Here is a 17,500-nt window from a genome sequence, read left to right as displayed (position 1 = left end):
TAGGTGGGCTATATAAAATGTTTTTCTAACCACTTTGGCCACGTGGTTGTCAAATGAGAGATTGCTATCAACTTGGGTCCCCAGGTCCCTAATTACTTCTTCTGTACTTAATGGATTACCACCTATGTGGTAATTTGTGGGCACTTTGTTTTACCAAAGGGATGACTATACACTTTTTGGCATTTAGCTTGAGGCCATGGCTCTGGCACCAGTTGTCTGTTTCTATGAGGCCCTTTTGGAGGATGCTTGTGTCTGCTGGAGAGTCGATTATGGCGCCCAGTTTGCAGTCATCTGCGAACTTGGTCAGCCACAGTCCTTCCATGTTGGCCTGTACCTTTGAGAAATATATACCAAACAAGAGAGGTCCCAGGACTGAGCCTTGTGGGACGCCACTTGTAACTGGTTTGGAGTCTGACATGGCTCCAGCAATTCTAACCATGTGGGTTCTGTCCTTGAAAGAGAAAACTTGCAGAGAAAACCAGTTTAATAAAAAGCAGAGCTTTCGGGCGTAACCCTTCTTCAATACTAATACATTCAAACACTAAACTCTAGAAGCTTAAATACAGGTCTAAAATCACATGACCAGCAGCCAAATGAAATCATGTGACAGAAAACAAATTAAAAATTAAAGACATATACATATAAATATATTAAAAGATGTGTAGATACACAGTATAAAATATTTACTTTACAATATTACGTAGCTTAACTAACACAGGTTTTAAACTGACAGTGCTATTTAAACCAGGATGAGTGTCAGCAGCTAATCTCAATATCCATTCAAATTCTTTGAGCTCAAGGTTGTTGACATCACCACCTCTTTTATTTGGACATAGAGCATCAATCACTCTAAACTTAAATGTATGTGTTTCACCACAAGTTTTAATATGTTTACATAGTGCATTATTGTCACAATTTCTCCTAATTTTAGAATTATGGTCTATAACATGTTCCTTAAGCTTACGTATTGTTTTTCCCACATAAAATGAACTGCATGAGATGCAGGTAGCCAAATAAACCACAAAAGTGGTGTTACAAGTAGCTGTAATTTTAAAATTAAATACTTGTCCATTGGCAGGATGAGTGAAAATATCACTACCATTCCCTAAGATGTAAGCACAGGCAACACAGTTAAAACATGGAAAAGTACCAGTTTTAGCAGCCAATTGTGTATAACAGGGTCTATAAAAATCTTTATAACAGAGTAAACTTTTAATCGTCCTCATATTTTTATATGTAAAATGTGGCTTGGTGCCCAATATAGTTTTTAGTTCATCCAATGCCATCAGAATGGGCCAGTTCCTGTTAATAATTTGTCTAATTGAACTTGACCTACCATTAAAAGTTGTGACGTACCTTATTTCATGTTGAGTAATGGTGTTATTACACTGACTATCTGTGAGGCTTGACCTATCTTCCAAAAAAGTTGGTATAAGTGATGTCTGCCTAGCTTCCATTACATCAGATTTAAGCTTGGATAATAAATTCATATCATATCCACTAGAAAAAAAGTCCTCTACCATATTATCAAGTTGTGAAACAAATGTAGTATTATCAGTAGTTAGTCTACTTGCTCTAATAAATTGAGATTTTGCTACACCTTTAAAGACATGTGGCGCGTGCATACTACTGTGATGCGTATATCTTCCATTACTAACATCCTTTCTATAAATACTAGTGAAATTAGGAGAAATTGTGACAATAATGCACTATGTAAACATACTAAAACTTGTGGTGAAACACATACATTTAAGTTTAGAGTGATTGATGCTCTATGTCCAAATGAAAGAGGTGGTGATGTCAACAACCGCCTTGAGCTCAAAGAATTTGAATGGATATTGAGATTAGCTGCTGACACTCATCCTGGTTTAAATAGCACTGTCAGTTTAAAACCTGTGTTAGTTAAGCTACGTAATATTGTAAAGTAAATATTTTATACTGTGTATCTACACATCTTTTAATATATCATTTGTTCATTTTATGTGGGAAAAACAATACGTAAGCTTAAGGAACGTGTTATAGACCATAATTCTGAAATTAGGAGAAATTGTGACAATAATGCACTATGTAAACATATTAAAACTTGTGGTGAAACACATACATTTAAGTTTAGAGTGATTGATGCTCTATGTCCAAATGGAAGAGGTGGTGATGTCAACAACCGCCTTGAGCTCAAAGAATTTGAATGGATATTGAGATTAGCTGCTGACACTCATCCTGGTTTAAATAGCACTGTCAGTTTAAAACCTGTGTTAGTTAAGCTACGTAATATTGTAAAGTAAATATTTTATACTGTGTATCTACACATCTTTTAATATATTTATATGTATATGTCTTTAATTTTTAATTTGTTTTCTGTCACATGATTTCATTTGGCTGCTGGTCATGTGATTTTAGACCTGTATTTAAGCTTCTAGAGTTTAGTGTTTGAATGTATTAGTATTGAAGAAGGGTTACGCCCGAAAGCTCTGCTTTTTATTAAACTGGTTTTCTCTGCAAGTTTTCTCTTTTGAGTTCGTGTTTTGCAGCTGGTTTTACTTGTGCTGGTTCTGTCCTTGAGCCAGTTTGCAACCCATCTAGTGACATAGGGGTTTATATTTAAGCTGGTGAGCTTATCTATAATGCCTGAATGGGGTATTGTATTGAAGGCTTTTGCGAGGTCCAGATAGGCTGTGTGGACCACCTTCCCTTTGTCAATGGCCTTGGTGACTGTTTCAAAGAAGTCAACCAGGTTTAAGAGGCAGGATCTGCCCTTAACAAAGCCAAACTGGGTAGGATCCAGTGTCTGTAGGTCCCCAATATCTTTATTTATGAGGTCCATGATGATCCTTTCCATAGCTTTGCAGACCAAGCTAGTCAGGCTTATGGGCGATAGTTTCCAGGGTCCGTTGAGGCACCACCTTTGTGGAGAGGGACCACTGTTGCTGTACGCCACTCTTTGGGTACATATCCTGTAGTAAGGCTGAGATTGAACAGTAGTTTTATGCTTGGGTTTAGCTCTTCTTGGAGTTCATGTAGGACGCAGCCTGGGACACCGTCTGGTCCCATTGATGCTGTGTTTTTGCTTTGGAGAGGGCGGCTCCCACCTGAGCATCTGAGATGTCAGGGGGGCAGCACTCTGCTGGGATAGATATTTGCCCTTTTGGTGGGGAGGGGGGGGAGAAGTTTGTGCTGAACCTGTCAGCTAGGATGTTGGCAATGTCTGTGGGATCAGTGTATTTTTTGTCATTTTGGACTAATTCTGAGCATATCTGGGAATTCCCACCCAGGTTCCTAACATAACTAAAAAAGCCTTGTGATTATCCTTAGTGTCCTGTGCAATTTTTCTCTCGAAGCTGGCCTTTGACGATTTTATGAGTGCCCTTAGTTTTTTGCTAATACTGATCAGAGTTGCCTTCCCTTTTTGGGATTTTGCTCTATAATGCAGTAGCTTCCTCCTTCTATTGCATAGTTTGTTTATGGCTGGGGTCCACCAGACAGGTCGTCTGCCTTTGGAGGATTGGGTCTTGGTTTTATTTGGGATTGCATGATCCATGCAGTCCTGAAGGTGTTCATAGAATGCATTTATAAAGGATTCTGCGGTCTGGGCCGTATTTTCCACAGGCCCGGGAGCTTTGAAGGATTCCACCTTGGTTTTGAGGAGTGTGAAATTTGCTTTAGAGAAGTTTTTCACTGTGGTTTTCTGGGCAGGGGGTGGGGTTGGGATGTGAATATCCAGTGAGATCAGTTTATGGTCTGATCTTACCAGTGAGGGATACACTTCTGGTCTGGAGCATAGAGTCCCCATGTTGGTGATGATCAGGTCCAGTATGTTTTCCCCTCTTATGGGAGTGGTAACAAGTTGTTCCATAGCATTTGAGTTTATGAATTCTAGGAACCTTTGGGCAAGGGTGTTGGAGCTAGAGTAATGCTCCCAATCTATGTTTGGGTAGTTGAAGTTGCCCAATATAATGGTGTTCGGAGAGACCTTCATATTTTCCAGTGTTCTCAGGAAGGCCGAGTGGGGTTCCTGGGTTTGGGAGGGTGGTCTGTAGCAGGCTATAAACTGGAAGGCAGTTTTACCCACTGTTAGTTGCACATGGATAGTCTCTGATGCTTTGTGCTTTGCCACCAACCTGTAGGTGTGGGTATCTTTGATGAATATCGATACTCCCCTCCTTTTGTGGTTCGTCCAAGTTTTGGGGCGAAAAGCATGGTATGAGGTATAACCTGGTAGTGCTGGGGTGCTCTCGGGAGTCCTGAACCAGGTTTCTGTTACTGCACAGATATCGATGTTCTCCATGCTAAGGAGAGTTTCGATCGTGCATCTTGAGGTTTAGACTTCTAGCGTTGAGTAGCATTACTCTTAGTTTCTTATCCCTTGTGATACCTATGGAGGTGGGTTTGTCTTTTGAGCCTTGCCTAAAAGGCACTATGGGGTAGCAAGAGCCTTTGCCAATATCCAAAGCCCAGGGGTGACAGGTGCAAGCCGTCCCTAGCAAAGCATCGTGGCTTGTCGTGCATATCATCCCAAGCTGACAGGCATTGGATCCCCTTTGAATGACACCAATACTTAAGCCATTTGTTGAAATTGATCATCTTGTCTTCATATTGTGGCATCATTCTTGGTGAGGGTAAGATGCTACTCAAGGTCAGGGTCATACCAGCCTGGGCTACATGCTCAGAGACCTCCTCTATGTCTCTTTTCATGTAGTCCATAGAGGTACGTCTCAGGTCATTCACACCAGCATGGACAATGACTGAGTCATATTTGTACTTGCCTTGGAGTGACCTGAGTGCTTGTGTTATGTGGCGGATCCTAGCACCAGACAGGCTGCTCACCGTGACCTTCTCCTTGTTCAGCCTGGTGAGTGGGACGTCAGTGTGCCTGACGATAGAGTCACCTATTACAAGTGTATCAGGTGTGTTGTTTAGCCTTAAGGGTTGTGACTGTTTGGCACACTGGCTTTGTGAGATATGTGTTGCACGTGTTTTGTTTTGGGGTAGCGGTTGCTTGGGTGTCTGCTTTGGAGGTCTCTGCTGCTTAGGCAGATCTTTATTTAGAGCCTCGAGTATGTTTTGTGTGATTATGTGTTTGGTTTGCTGTCGTGGTAGGTCTATGTGAGACTGGAATTGTAGTGAGTGTGGTTTCCTTCTCCTCCTGACTGGTTATGCCAGTACTGAGTTGAGAGAGCTTAGTCTCCAGTTTGGCTATATGGTTGCATCTCTCACATGTGTTGGAATTTGTTGGGAGGAGGAGAGGTTGTCTGTGTACATGAGGCAGTTGTAACATTGCCTCAAGATTCCCATATTCACCAGCTGGACCGAGAGGAGATTGACAACTGACCTTTGGACATGCTAGAATAATATTGGGAATTCCTTTATAATTGAAAACAAGGGCCAATGGGGAGCGAGGGTGTAGTGCTTTTAATTTTTAGTGCTGACTTATAATTGCTTTAGTGAGCAAGTGCCAGGTAACAAGTGCAATGTGTTACAGGTAACTTAAATGCAAAACGACAAACAGTAACTTTCTTTCAAGCGAAGCAAGGAAATAAGTACAGTAAGCAATGCAGATATCACTAGGGATCCACAGAAGTGCTGAGAAGCCGCATTTTAGGTGGAATTAGCGTTCCATGGAAATAACAAGCATACAAACAAAGCTAGATTCAGCAGGCCTGGATCTAGTCTATGCTACAGCAAACAAGGTGTACCAATTTCAGTAAGATACAGTTCAAATATTCAGGCACTATAAACCTTTAACCAGAAATTCCCAGCTCAGAAGGGCAGAGTCCAGCCTCTCCTCCCACAAGAGTGCAGACCACGAACCTTCTTAATGTAAAATAACTGGCCTGAAGCCCAAGTGCTTAAACCAGAGCTAATACACTTTAAGAATAACAGACACTGAGCTCTCAATCAGCAGTTCCCAACTTAGAAGGATGAAAGCTACCTGTCCTGCCACCACAGTGCATGCCACAAACCTTTCTAATGTAGAACAACTGGTCTGAAGCCCAAGTGCTTAATCCAAAAGACTTAGAATGATAGCTACACTTTAACCAAGTTACTACCAAGCAGTAATAAATACAACTGAATACTTTAAATAATGCCTGGATTACTGCTCAAGTTATACAAATGGAGGTCATACAGTGCCTTCACTATCAAGCAAGTACTGCCTGTACATGTTATGGCCATGGTATTTGCCATGCACACATTTAACACAACTACCATAATGCATGCTGTACATGTTCACTTATTGTTGCTGTTAATTGCACTGCATCAAAGTGGTCATCATGGTGGCATATCTAAGGGGTATGTAAGAGTCCTGCAGTATAACTAACAACCTGTCAGTGCAAGATGTGTTGACAGAGACGAACATAATGGTGGGACAAATGGCCTACAGTAGGGACATGTCTGAAACATTACCCTTATACAGTGGCTACAACAGTGCATATACCACTATTACAATGGCAACTGTTACAGATCTACACAACGGCATATCACAATACCACATTCCACAACTTTTACAACCTGTAATGTAATCCTAACATGAGCAATGAATGTGTAATATGGAATCCTATGTTAGGGCAACAAATATTGGGAATACATAGCTTAATAACCACTGGAAGCATATGTGTGCACACACTCCAAATATATTGTGGAAGCAGCTTTTCAGGTACTGACAGCATTCACTGTTCTTGAGTACGCACCTTCCAAAAAGTACAAGTCCTCAATTTCACACCAAGTGATGGTCTGCTGTCCAAGAAGTAAGTCCATGACATTTGCCCACTCACCTGCAACAGAGGCAGCCATGGCTTGCACACATATTACAAACCATGGAATGGATCCCATATCCAAAAGGTAGCACTCAGGAGTGGGAGACATAGCCTTACCTTACCATTGCATATATCATGGCAAACAGTGCAGACAATCATGCATGTGACGATGAAGCATGGGACAACATTAATGTAGAAAATAAATAGATGCCCATCCAAGACAGATGACAACGCATGTTGCAAACTGGTCATGGAGTCTGCCCAGAAACATGCAGCAACACTGAGGGACTTGCTGGAATGTCTAGCAAGTACTGCCTGTACAGTACCTGTGTCGACAATTGCCTGGACTCTGCATAAGTGTGGCCTATTGGTTAGGGTAATCAGATGGAAGAGTTGTTCTACAGGAGACATCATCCAGGGTTTTGTACAGGTAGCATATGCATAACATCAAGTCTCCCAAAGGCATGTGTTGCAATGTGTAATGGTGTGCTGAGACCTACAGACAGTATTAATAAAAATACATGTGCTGCACAAACACCTCACTCCACCTCAGGCCCACCATCCTGATCTGTACCTTGCTGGTGCCAGTGTACACCTTTAGGTTTGCTGTTCATTGGCAGGAACTAGGCCAGTAGACATGGTGTTCTGAATTTGGGATAATGCAAAATGACACTTGTTTGGCCCATAGTTGTCAAGCATCTGTATAAAGGCTGAGCATGGGGAGGGGTGTCATCCTGAAACACAACAGTGAACTGAAGCATACAACCAAAGCCCACTGAGTGGCTATATCTGAACACAGTCAAGGTCATGCATCGTGCCAAACATAACCCTGACTCCACAGCAATAGTGAAGGCACTGTATGACCTCCAAGGGCTGACCTTGCAATCTGGCAGAGTTGGGGGACATTTGTAGGGTGGAGTGACCAAATAATGGCAAGTGAAGATGGGCCATGCTAGTATACCCCTTCCAGGAATAGTGACTGCTGTAGTTCACTTAGGTGCTGCAACAAACCACAGTGTTAAGGATGTGCACACTTGTGCAACCCACATATTGTATGCATCTCAATCAGCATCAACACAACTAACACATTTGTTTGATACTGCATTTGATTGCACAGGTCATATGTCACATATCGGGTGTGTGTAATGTTCACATATGCAGTATTGTGGCCCCATGGCATATAAGGGAAGAGGGTGGCATGTCAATAAGTGTGTTTACACTCCTCATAGCCACAGAAACCTTTGCAGGTTGACAGTGTAATTGGATTTTATTGCTCATACATGCACTGCTGATGATGAGATCTGCAAATCAGACATCAGGTATTCAGTATTGACATCTGTCCTCATATCATCCCGGGTATGTGTCATACAAACACATAGGGGCTGTGAGCAGCAGAGCAAACATAACTGTCACACATATACACATTCAGCAATAGTGTGTACACTTATGAAGTATGGTGCACAATACATGCCAGGGTGCTGAACAGGTGCACAACAATACTGTGTACATGGGTGCAGTGTGTTCCAGGGGAAGGGGCATCACCTACTAACAAAACTCATGCATCACAGAGATATATAATGTTGGTAACACGGATTGAGTATAGCTGCAGTGCATGCTGTTGAGTGCCATATGTCATGCATGTTGACAATTGGGTAATGAGAGGGCTATGTAATATCTTTGTGCCACCTCACCTGTAATTTTGTGTGTGTGTGTGTGTGTGTGTGTGTGTGTGTGTGTGTGTGTGTGTGTGTGTGTGTGTGTGTGTGTGTGTGTGTGTGTGTGTGTGTGTGTGTGTGTGTGTGTGTCTATGTGTGTGTGTGCATGTGTGCACGTGTGTAGAGGTAATCAATGATGTACAGGTCTTAAAGTACGTTTTTTTTCCCTCACAGGTGGCGAGGTGGGTCAGGGTACCTCCTGCAGGCAAACTGATGTTAGTGTCCATACAGACTCTGACAATGATGATAGATATGGTGAGGCACAGGCGGGGTTGTCAGGGGCTGAAACTGTGCCATCGATTGGCATCCCACTGTTATCCACCCCATCCCAGCACACAGTCACATTGCATATACATACCCCATCACCAGTGGCCATAGATGTAGGACAGTTGGTGGGTGGTGGCATGGGACAGGACATTGTGGTGACTATGGCAAGTGTGTCTGTACACAGCAGCCATAGCCAGATGACTGGTGAGGTACCACACAGGCAGATGTACAGAGGTGCTCATAGGATGGCTGCTGGTCATCATGCCCATGGCAGAAGTGCCACAGCAGGTGTCACCAGATGCATGTTTTGGGCCATCATGGAGGCACAGGCATGTATGGAACGTTACACCAGACAGAGTCTGAGGCTCCAGAGGGCTATTCATTCTGCTGTTATTGACAACATCCATGATTTTGCAGTTGCCCACCGTTATTTTGCAGAGGCCCTGGATAGACGGTTGTATGAGATAGTGGGAATCCTTGACCGTGCAATGTTTGTTTTTGAGCATATAGTGGGAGTAGGGTGACAGCCACATGGATTTAAGTCAGCAACACCAACAGGTGGAGGTCTATGTGGATGTGCAACAAGTCACAGCCACTCCCCTAGTGGCAGTGCCAGCACCAGCAATGCAGGGGGGTGCTGTCCACACCACAGCACAGCAGGCCATGTGCACATGGCCCTGGCTGGTTCCAACAGGGACCTGGATCCAGTGAACATTTGTCATCATCAGGAGAGAGTACCATATCTGGTCTGGAACCCCTGGCAGGCACAGTTATCGTGTCCGTGGCCAGAGATGGTGAACTGCACAACCTGCCATGTACAGTCTGCAGCTGTCCAACAAACCCATGTATAGGGCAGCCACATGTCAGAACTGTGTGCATACACACACACACACACACACACACACACACACACACACACACACACACACACACACACACATACACACACACACACATCACCAACACAGCTAGGGCACGTCCATACCTATGCACACCATATCTGCACAGCCCAATTGATAACAAAACCCCTAACACACACACATGATGTCAACCAAACAGCTCAGCATAGGTCTCTGGCAAACCCACAGCACACCCTGTGCATATAATGACACCTGTGCCACATCCCTGTCACCCATACTATCGATGCAGAGACAGGCTAATATGGTTCTGATGCACAGGGTGAATGTACTAAGGTGTAGCAATGTAATGCTGTGTAACATGTTTTCAGCAGGAAAGTTTAATGCTTACATGTCAGGATGTGTAGCTGTCCAGCCATGATGCACTATAGCTGTTATTAGCACTGACTGATTGTGGTTTCCATAATGTATTCAGTTTATGTTGTAGGTGTCTATGTGTCAGCAGGATGTTGGTGTGCTGTTGTTTCCTACAAGGGGTATGGCACTGTGGTGACACACACTGACTGTGTCATATCCTGAGTACAGCTGAACACAAGTAACAGGTCTGGATAACAGTTACTGCAGGTGCCACATGGCTGATAGGTCTGAGGGGTGTATACAGGTGAGTGCATGGTGGCTGAAGTCAGCAGCCCTTCTACAGTGGACAATGGTAAGTGTACTGGGTGGCACACACCGCATGCAGAACACACACACAGAGGCTTTGGTGTTGATGCAATACACAGAAAATACTGTACATATGGATGTGCTTAATTTTGCAGTGAACCCATTTTAGCCTATGTAATTCCACCAAGACAAAATAGGCACAACATCACATCAGTAAATAATCAGTCTTCTAGTTTCATGTCATTGATGATGGTACTGGTAGGGTATATGTCCCCTTCCCCAATGTAGTGCAATCCTGGAGTTGGTACACATAGGTGTGCTGGTGTGGTTGGCACAGCCCTCCACTTTGGAGAGTGTGGGGTGGTGTAGATCAGCACATAGTGTGATTGACAACTACTTAACCTGTTAACATAAACTATACAGTATTACAGCAGACTAAGTGGGGAGATACACACAACAATAACCCCAATGAGGGTGACTGTGTCCACAACATTGACAACCAACTATATGTACCAACTCCAGTATCGCTGTACAGCTATACAGTGGGGAAGAGGGCATTTACACATCTACTACTAGTTTTGATGGAATGAATTTCCACAAGATGATTCCTTTGAAATGTTAGCATTTACCAATCAGTTCTTGGACAGATGACCTCCTGGGACATGTATTTTCTGCAAACTGAAATTGATCCCTTCACATGCACACACACTTACTTGGCAACACTGAGGAGTGGAACCCCTAGGTACTTATTGCAATTAATGTGTTTGGCCTTAATTGCACACACCACACAGCTTTTAGGATGAGGTGTGTCCCAAGTTTCTTGTTAAGTGAGGAACATCACCAGGTCTTGTACAGTATGGTAGTGGGAGATGCGCTGGGTGTTAATGAACAATACATAGTATGACATACTGTCATATACACATTGACAAACACATAACAGTCATAGACACATCTGAGAGACCTGGGTTTATCAGTGCTAACTACATTGTCAGTGCGTCCATTCTGTTACAGATAATTTGCACACAGCACATGCATCATTGTGCTGAATAGTGTAATCAGTTACCTGTATGGTTGATGGTGACAGTGGTAGTCATACAGTGGACTTGGGACATGTACTGGGGGTACCATGGTGTAAAGACAGTATACCCAGCACCCACACCCCACATTGGATATTTTACTCACTGAAACCCATGATAATACTCTGACATACCTACAATCACACATTGACCAGGACTGCAGTACAACCCCTTGTCTATCTCATCAGTGCTACTACAGGGATATGCATTTATTGCACATGCCATGGGGATAGTAGGGTGATGGTTTGTCATGGCTCTCGTAATGTCAGCAACATCATTATCCCTTATACTCTATGGCCAGGTGTATTGTATTTGTGAGAATGTGGCCTCAGAATGCTGTATCCTACAAATATACATACTTGCACACATACACACACTTGCCAGGACTCAGCAGGTAACCCATGCCTATCTACCCATTTTTACAACAGTGTTGTGCTGGTACTATAAGCTCCAAGTAGCCCATGGGTGAAGAGTGTAACAAGGTATATTTAATATGCAGAAAATGCCCAATAGCAACCAGAATACCTCTGCAAACACAGTAAAGGCAAACAAAAATCCAGAAAAAATGCTGAGGTTAGGCTCCAGTGTCCAAATCAAAGTAAAAAAGTAGTCTTCAGTCTTCAATAAAGGTAAAAAAGCAGACTTGAATTGAAGAATAAAAGTATAAGAAGTCTTCTTTATTGTCACACAAGCGCTTTCACATATTGCTTCCTCAGGTGTATACTAACAAAGGTAAACCACACCTATATATACTTAACTAAAATAATCATGTGACTCAATAACCCATTTACCATTAAAGCTGTATTCTCTCTTATAGGTTCATAGGTTCATAGGTTCATACTAGGCTATCTGCCCAAGGGCATTTATAAGCCTAGCCTAGAGTTTTGTGGCTTTCGCCACCCCTTTATTTTGAAGAAAACTATGCCCATTATTTTGCTGTGCCTCTGTCAAGCAGTGACACTGAGGTAATCCTTGGGGTATATCTGCGATCTCCCATCCATTGGTCAAGATTTCTCTTGAACAAGGCTAGTGAGGTGCTCTGCCTCACATGTACCGGGATTTTGTTCCACAGCATAGGGAGTCTCTGGGTGATGAATCTGTCCCTCCAGCACGTCCTATTAATAACCGTGTCAAGGCTTAAGTCTCCCGCCCTTGTAGTTCTGAGGGATCTAGATTTTTTGAGGTGAAGCATGTTCATCAATTCTGGGTTTGACATGGCCTTGTATGTCAGGCACAGGTCACCTCTGAGCAATCGGTAAGCGACTGAATAGAGCTGCAGTTCTTTCAGTCGGGCAGCATAAGACATATTTTTGAGACCCTTTATCCTTTTGGTGAGGAACTTTTGGGGTCTTTCCAGCTGCTGCAGGTGTCGGGTCAGATACATTCTGAATGGGGCATTGTACTCAATCATTGGTCTGATGAGTGATGAGTACAGGGGGACAATGACCTCCCTTGATCTAGATGTGAATCCCTTCATGATCAGGTGGGCAATGTAGAAGGTCTTCCTAACTACTTTTGCAACGTGAGTGTCGAACGATAGGTTACTGTCAACCTAGGTCCCCAGATCCCTGATCACTTCTTCTGTGTTCAGTGGATTGCCACCTATATGGTAGCTAGGGGTAACCTTGTTTTTCCCAAAGGGTATGACTATGCATTTCTTGGCGTTTAACTTTAGGCCATGGCTCTGGCACCAGTTATCTGTTTCTATGAGACCCTTCTGAAGGATATCTGTGTCAGATGTGTTTTCGACTATGGCGCCCAGTTTGCAGTCATCTGCAAACTTTGTCAGCCATAACCCTCCTGTATTTGCTTGTACTTCAGAAAAGTAGATGCCGAACAAGAGTGGGCCCAGGACTGAGCCCTGTGGGGCACCACTTGTGACAGGCTTTGAGTCTGACATGGCGCCAGCAACTCTGACCCTGTGGGTTCTGTCACTTAGCCAGTTTGCAACCCATCTTGTGATGTATGGGTTTACATTTAAGCTGATGAGTTTTTCAATGATACCTGAGTGGGGTATTGTGTCAAAAGCCTTTGCCAGGTCGAGGTAGGCTGTATGGACTGCCTTTCCCTCATCAATGGCCTTGGTGACTGTTTGAAAAAAGTCAACCAAGTTTAAAAGGCATGATCTGCCTTTGACAAAGCCAAACTGGGTTGGATCCAAAGTCTGCAAGTTCCCTATGTCTTTATTTATGAGTTCCATTATGATCCTCTCCATGGCCTTGCAGATCAGGCTTGTCAAGCTGATGGGACGGTAATTTCCAGGGTCGGTGGAGGCACCGCCTTTGTGAAGTGGGACCACAGTTGCCGTGGCCACTCCTTGGGTACGTATCCTGAGGTGAGGCTAAGATTAAACAGCTGTCCTAACTGCGGGTTTAATTCCTCGTTGAGTTCGTGGAGCACACAGCCGGGGACACCATCCGGTCCCATGGATGCTGTGTTTTTCCTTGGAGAGCAGTTCTCACCTGGGCGTTAGAGGTGTTTGGGGCTACAATCCTCTGGTATAGATATCTCTCCTTTTGGGGGGGAGGGGGGAGTTTGCACTGAACCTGTCAGCCAGTATGTTGGCAATGTCTGTAGGTTCAGTAATTTTCACATCATTTTGAACTAATTCTGAGCATATCTGGGAGTTTCCTCCCAGGTTTCTAACATAGCTAAAGAAGGCCTTATGATTGTCTTTTGAGTCCTTAGCGATTTTTCTCTCAAAATTTGCCTTGGATGATTTTATGAGAGCTCTTAGTTTTTTACTTATAATGATCAGATGTGTCTTACCTTTTAAGGATTTTGCTCTATCTTGTAGTAGCTTCCTCCTTTTGTTGTAGAGCTTGTTTATGGCTGGGGTCCACCAGGCTGGACGCTTGCCTTTGGTACAAAGAGTCTTTGTTTTGTTTGGGATTGCCTGATCCATGCAGTCCTGTAGGTGCTGGTAGAAGGCATTTGTAAGTGATTCAGCGGCTTGAGTAATGTTTGCCGCCGGCTCGGTGGCCTTAAAGGTGACCACACTAGTCTTTAGAAGTGTGAAGTCAGCTTTTGAGAAGTTCTTCACTGTGGTCTTTTTTATCTCAGGTGGGGGCAGGATGAGGACCTCCAGTGAGATTAGTTTATGATCTGATCTCACCAGTGAGGGGTATACTTCAGGTGTTGAACATTGTGATCCCATGTTCGTGATGATGAGATCAAGTATGTTTTCACCTCTTGTGGTGATGGTGACTAGTTGTTCCATGGCATTTGAGTTTATGAACTCCAGGAACCTTTGGGCTAGAGTGTTTGGGCTTGAGTAGTGATCCCAGTCTATATTAGGGTAGTTGAAGTCACCTAGTATGATGGTGTTTGGAGATACATTTATCCCCTCCAGTGTTTTCAGGAAAGCTATATGAGGTTCCTGAGTTTGAGAGGGTGGCCTGTAACATGCTACAAATTGCAGAGCAGTCTTGCCTATGGTTAATTGCACCTGGATGGTCTCCGATGCATCGTGCGTTGCCACCAACCTTGAGGTGTGGGTGTCCTTGATGAATATGGACACCCCCCTCCTTTGACCTTAAGCTTATTCTCACTTGTCTTAGCTTCCCTGTTAAATTTTCCCTGTTAAATTTATCTGAGAAATAAGGTCTGGCCCTTGTACCTCTTATTTGCTGTGCTTTTATAAAGCCTTCCTCTATCATACTTCTCTCATAACCCCTCTCATCCAATTCATAACAGGTCTTAAGAAGCTGTTCCTGACAGTCATTATGTCTCGCACTCAATCTGGATGCCCTAAAAAATTGATTCTGGGTAACGTTCCTGAACACATATTTAAGATGCATGCTCTCCCTTGATAATAAGCTATTTACATGGCATTCCTTCCTATATAATCTTGTGGTAATAGCTCCTTTTTCATCTCTTTCTATTAATAAATCCAAAAAGCTCACGCTTTCTTCAGAGTAATTTAAGGTGAATTTTAAAAAGCTTGTTGTGTTGTTAATATAGTCAACAAACTCTAACAACTCTGTCATATTACCCTTCCACAGAATAAAAAGATCATCTACAAATCTCCTGTAGAAAGGTATCATGTCACTAAAGGGTTCATTCAATCGTACTCTCCCAGGCTAACATAACTGCATTGGTATAGGTATTTGAGCACGAGCTACCCATTGCTACACCATTCATTTGATGATAGACCTGTTTCTTAAATAGAAATACATTATTATTAAGCATGATTCTCATTAATTCATTTAGTATCACTATTTCATCTGGTTTATATATATTAACATCATTCATTAATTCGTGTAATAACCCCAAACCCACTGTATTGGGAATTACAGTAAATAGTGACACAACATCAAGCGTCACCAAGATAATGCCAGAACTAGTTATATCCTTCTTCATAAAAGCAAAAAGGTCATGCAAAAACTGCTCTGTATCCTTAAGAATAACTTCAGAGCTATCCACTATTGTTCTAAGCTTCTTATCCAAATATATTGATATTGCTTCTGTGCACCATCCACCACTCGAGACGATAGGCCTCATGGGTGGTCTATTGGGGTTCTTATGCACTTTAGGCAAGCCTTTTATATACGGAATGGTATATTTAATATTAAAGAAATAGTCACATAGCTCCTTGGTAATCATCTGTGCATGATGTAAATGTTTAATATAATTATTAACTGATTCTACCATTCCTTTCACCTCACTGTAATTAATTGTCTTGTAAAAATCAGTGATAAATATATATAAACCAGATGAAATAGTGATACTAATTGAATTAATGAGAATCGTGCTTAATAATAATGTATTTCTATTTAAGAAACAGGTCTATCATCAAATGAATGGTGTAGCGATGGGTAGCTCGTGCTCAAATACCTATGCCAATGCAGTTATGTTAGCCTGGGAGAGAGTACACGTATTGAATGGACCCTTTAGTGACATGATACCTTTCTACAGGAGATTTGTAGATGATCTTTTTATTCTGTGGAAGGGTAATATGACAGAGTTGTTAGAGTTTGTTGACTATATTAACAACACAACAAGCTTTTAAAATTCACCTTAAATTACTCTGAAGAAAGCGTGAGCTTTTGGATGTATTAATAGAAAGAGATGAAAAGGAGCTATTACCACAAGATTATATAGGAAGGAATGCCATGTAAATAGCTTATTATCAAGGGAGAGCATGCATCCTAAATATGTGTTCAGGAACGTTACCCAGAATCAATTTTTAGGGCATCGAGATTGAGTGCGAGACATAATGACTGTCAGGAACAGCTTGTTAAGACCTGTTATGAATTGGATGAGAGGGGTTATGAGAGAAGTATGATAGAGGAAGGCTTTATAAAAGCACAGCAAATGAGAGGTACAAGGGCCAGACCTTATTTCTCAGATAAATTTAACAGGGAAGCTAAGACAAGTGAGAATAAGCTTAAGGACAATATTTCCTACTCTAGGGATGTGAGGAAATATACAGAGATAGTTAATAACCATTGGAAAATTCTGATGACCGACCCAGTAATTAGTGGAATGGTAGGATGTAAACCACAATTAACCTTTAAGAATAAAAAGAATCTCAAAAGGAGATTATGCAACGTCGAGAGAAGTGAATCTTGAGAATATGATTGGCACTAGACCATGTGGCAAGTGTAATCAATGCCAGTATATTTGCAGTGATACTCACTTTGTACATCCAGATACAAATGCACTTTATGAGCTTAGGGTTGGTGGTTCATGTTTGACCACCCATGTGGTTTATCTTGCTATCTGTGGCCAGTGCAACTGTTTTTATGTAGGCAAAACAGACCGCAGCCTCAGAGAAAGGGTTAGAGAACATGTATACCACATAGGGAAGGGCTCAGAGAACAACGCTTTGTCTAAGCACGTTTTGAAGGTAGGCCAAAACATACATTTAGGTTTATGATTGTTGCAAGAACTTATGAGAATATGAGAAATAGTGACATTAGAGATAGAACCGAAGAAGCTGAAGCAAGATGGATAGCTATGCTGAGAGCCAACTTTGGTCACGGGCTGAATGACAGCATGCCCATTAAGCCTATCTTGAGAAAAAGGGGGCTACGTAGGTAAATAGATGGCTATGGGTTTATGTTTTTAATATATTAATATATTAATATATTTTTGTGCAATGTTTGCTATGAAATATCTATATTTATATGTTTTTAAGAATTTTATTAAAATGATGCATTAAAATTTAT

The sequence above is a fragment of the Protopterus annectens genome, chromosome 1.part0 (assembly GCF_019279795.1).
Source record: "Protopterus annectens isolate FY-2018-M chromosome 1.part0, PAN1.0, whole genome shotgun sequence".
In the NCBI taxonomy this organism is placed as follows: Eukaryota; Metazoa; Chordata; order Ceratodontiformes; family Protopteridae; genus Protopterus; species Protopterus annectens.
Note: the sequence above shows the minus strand (reverse complement) of the source record.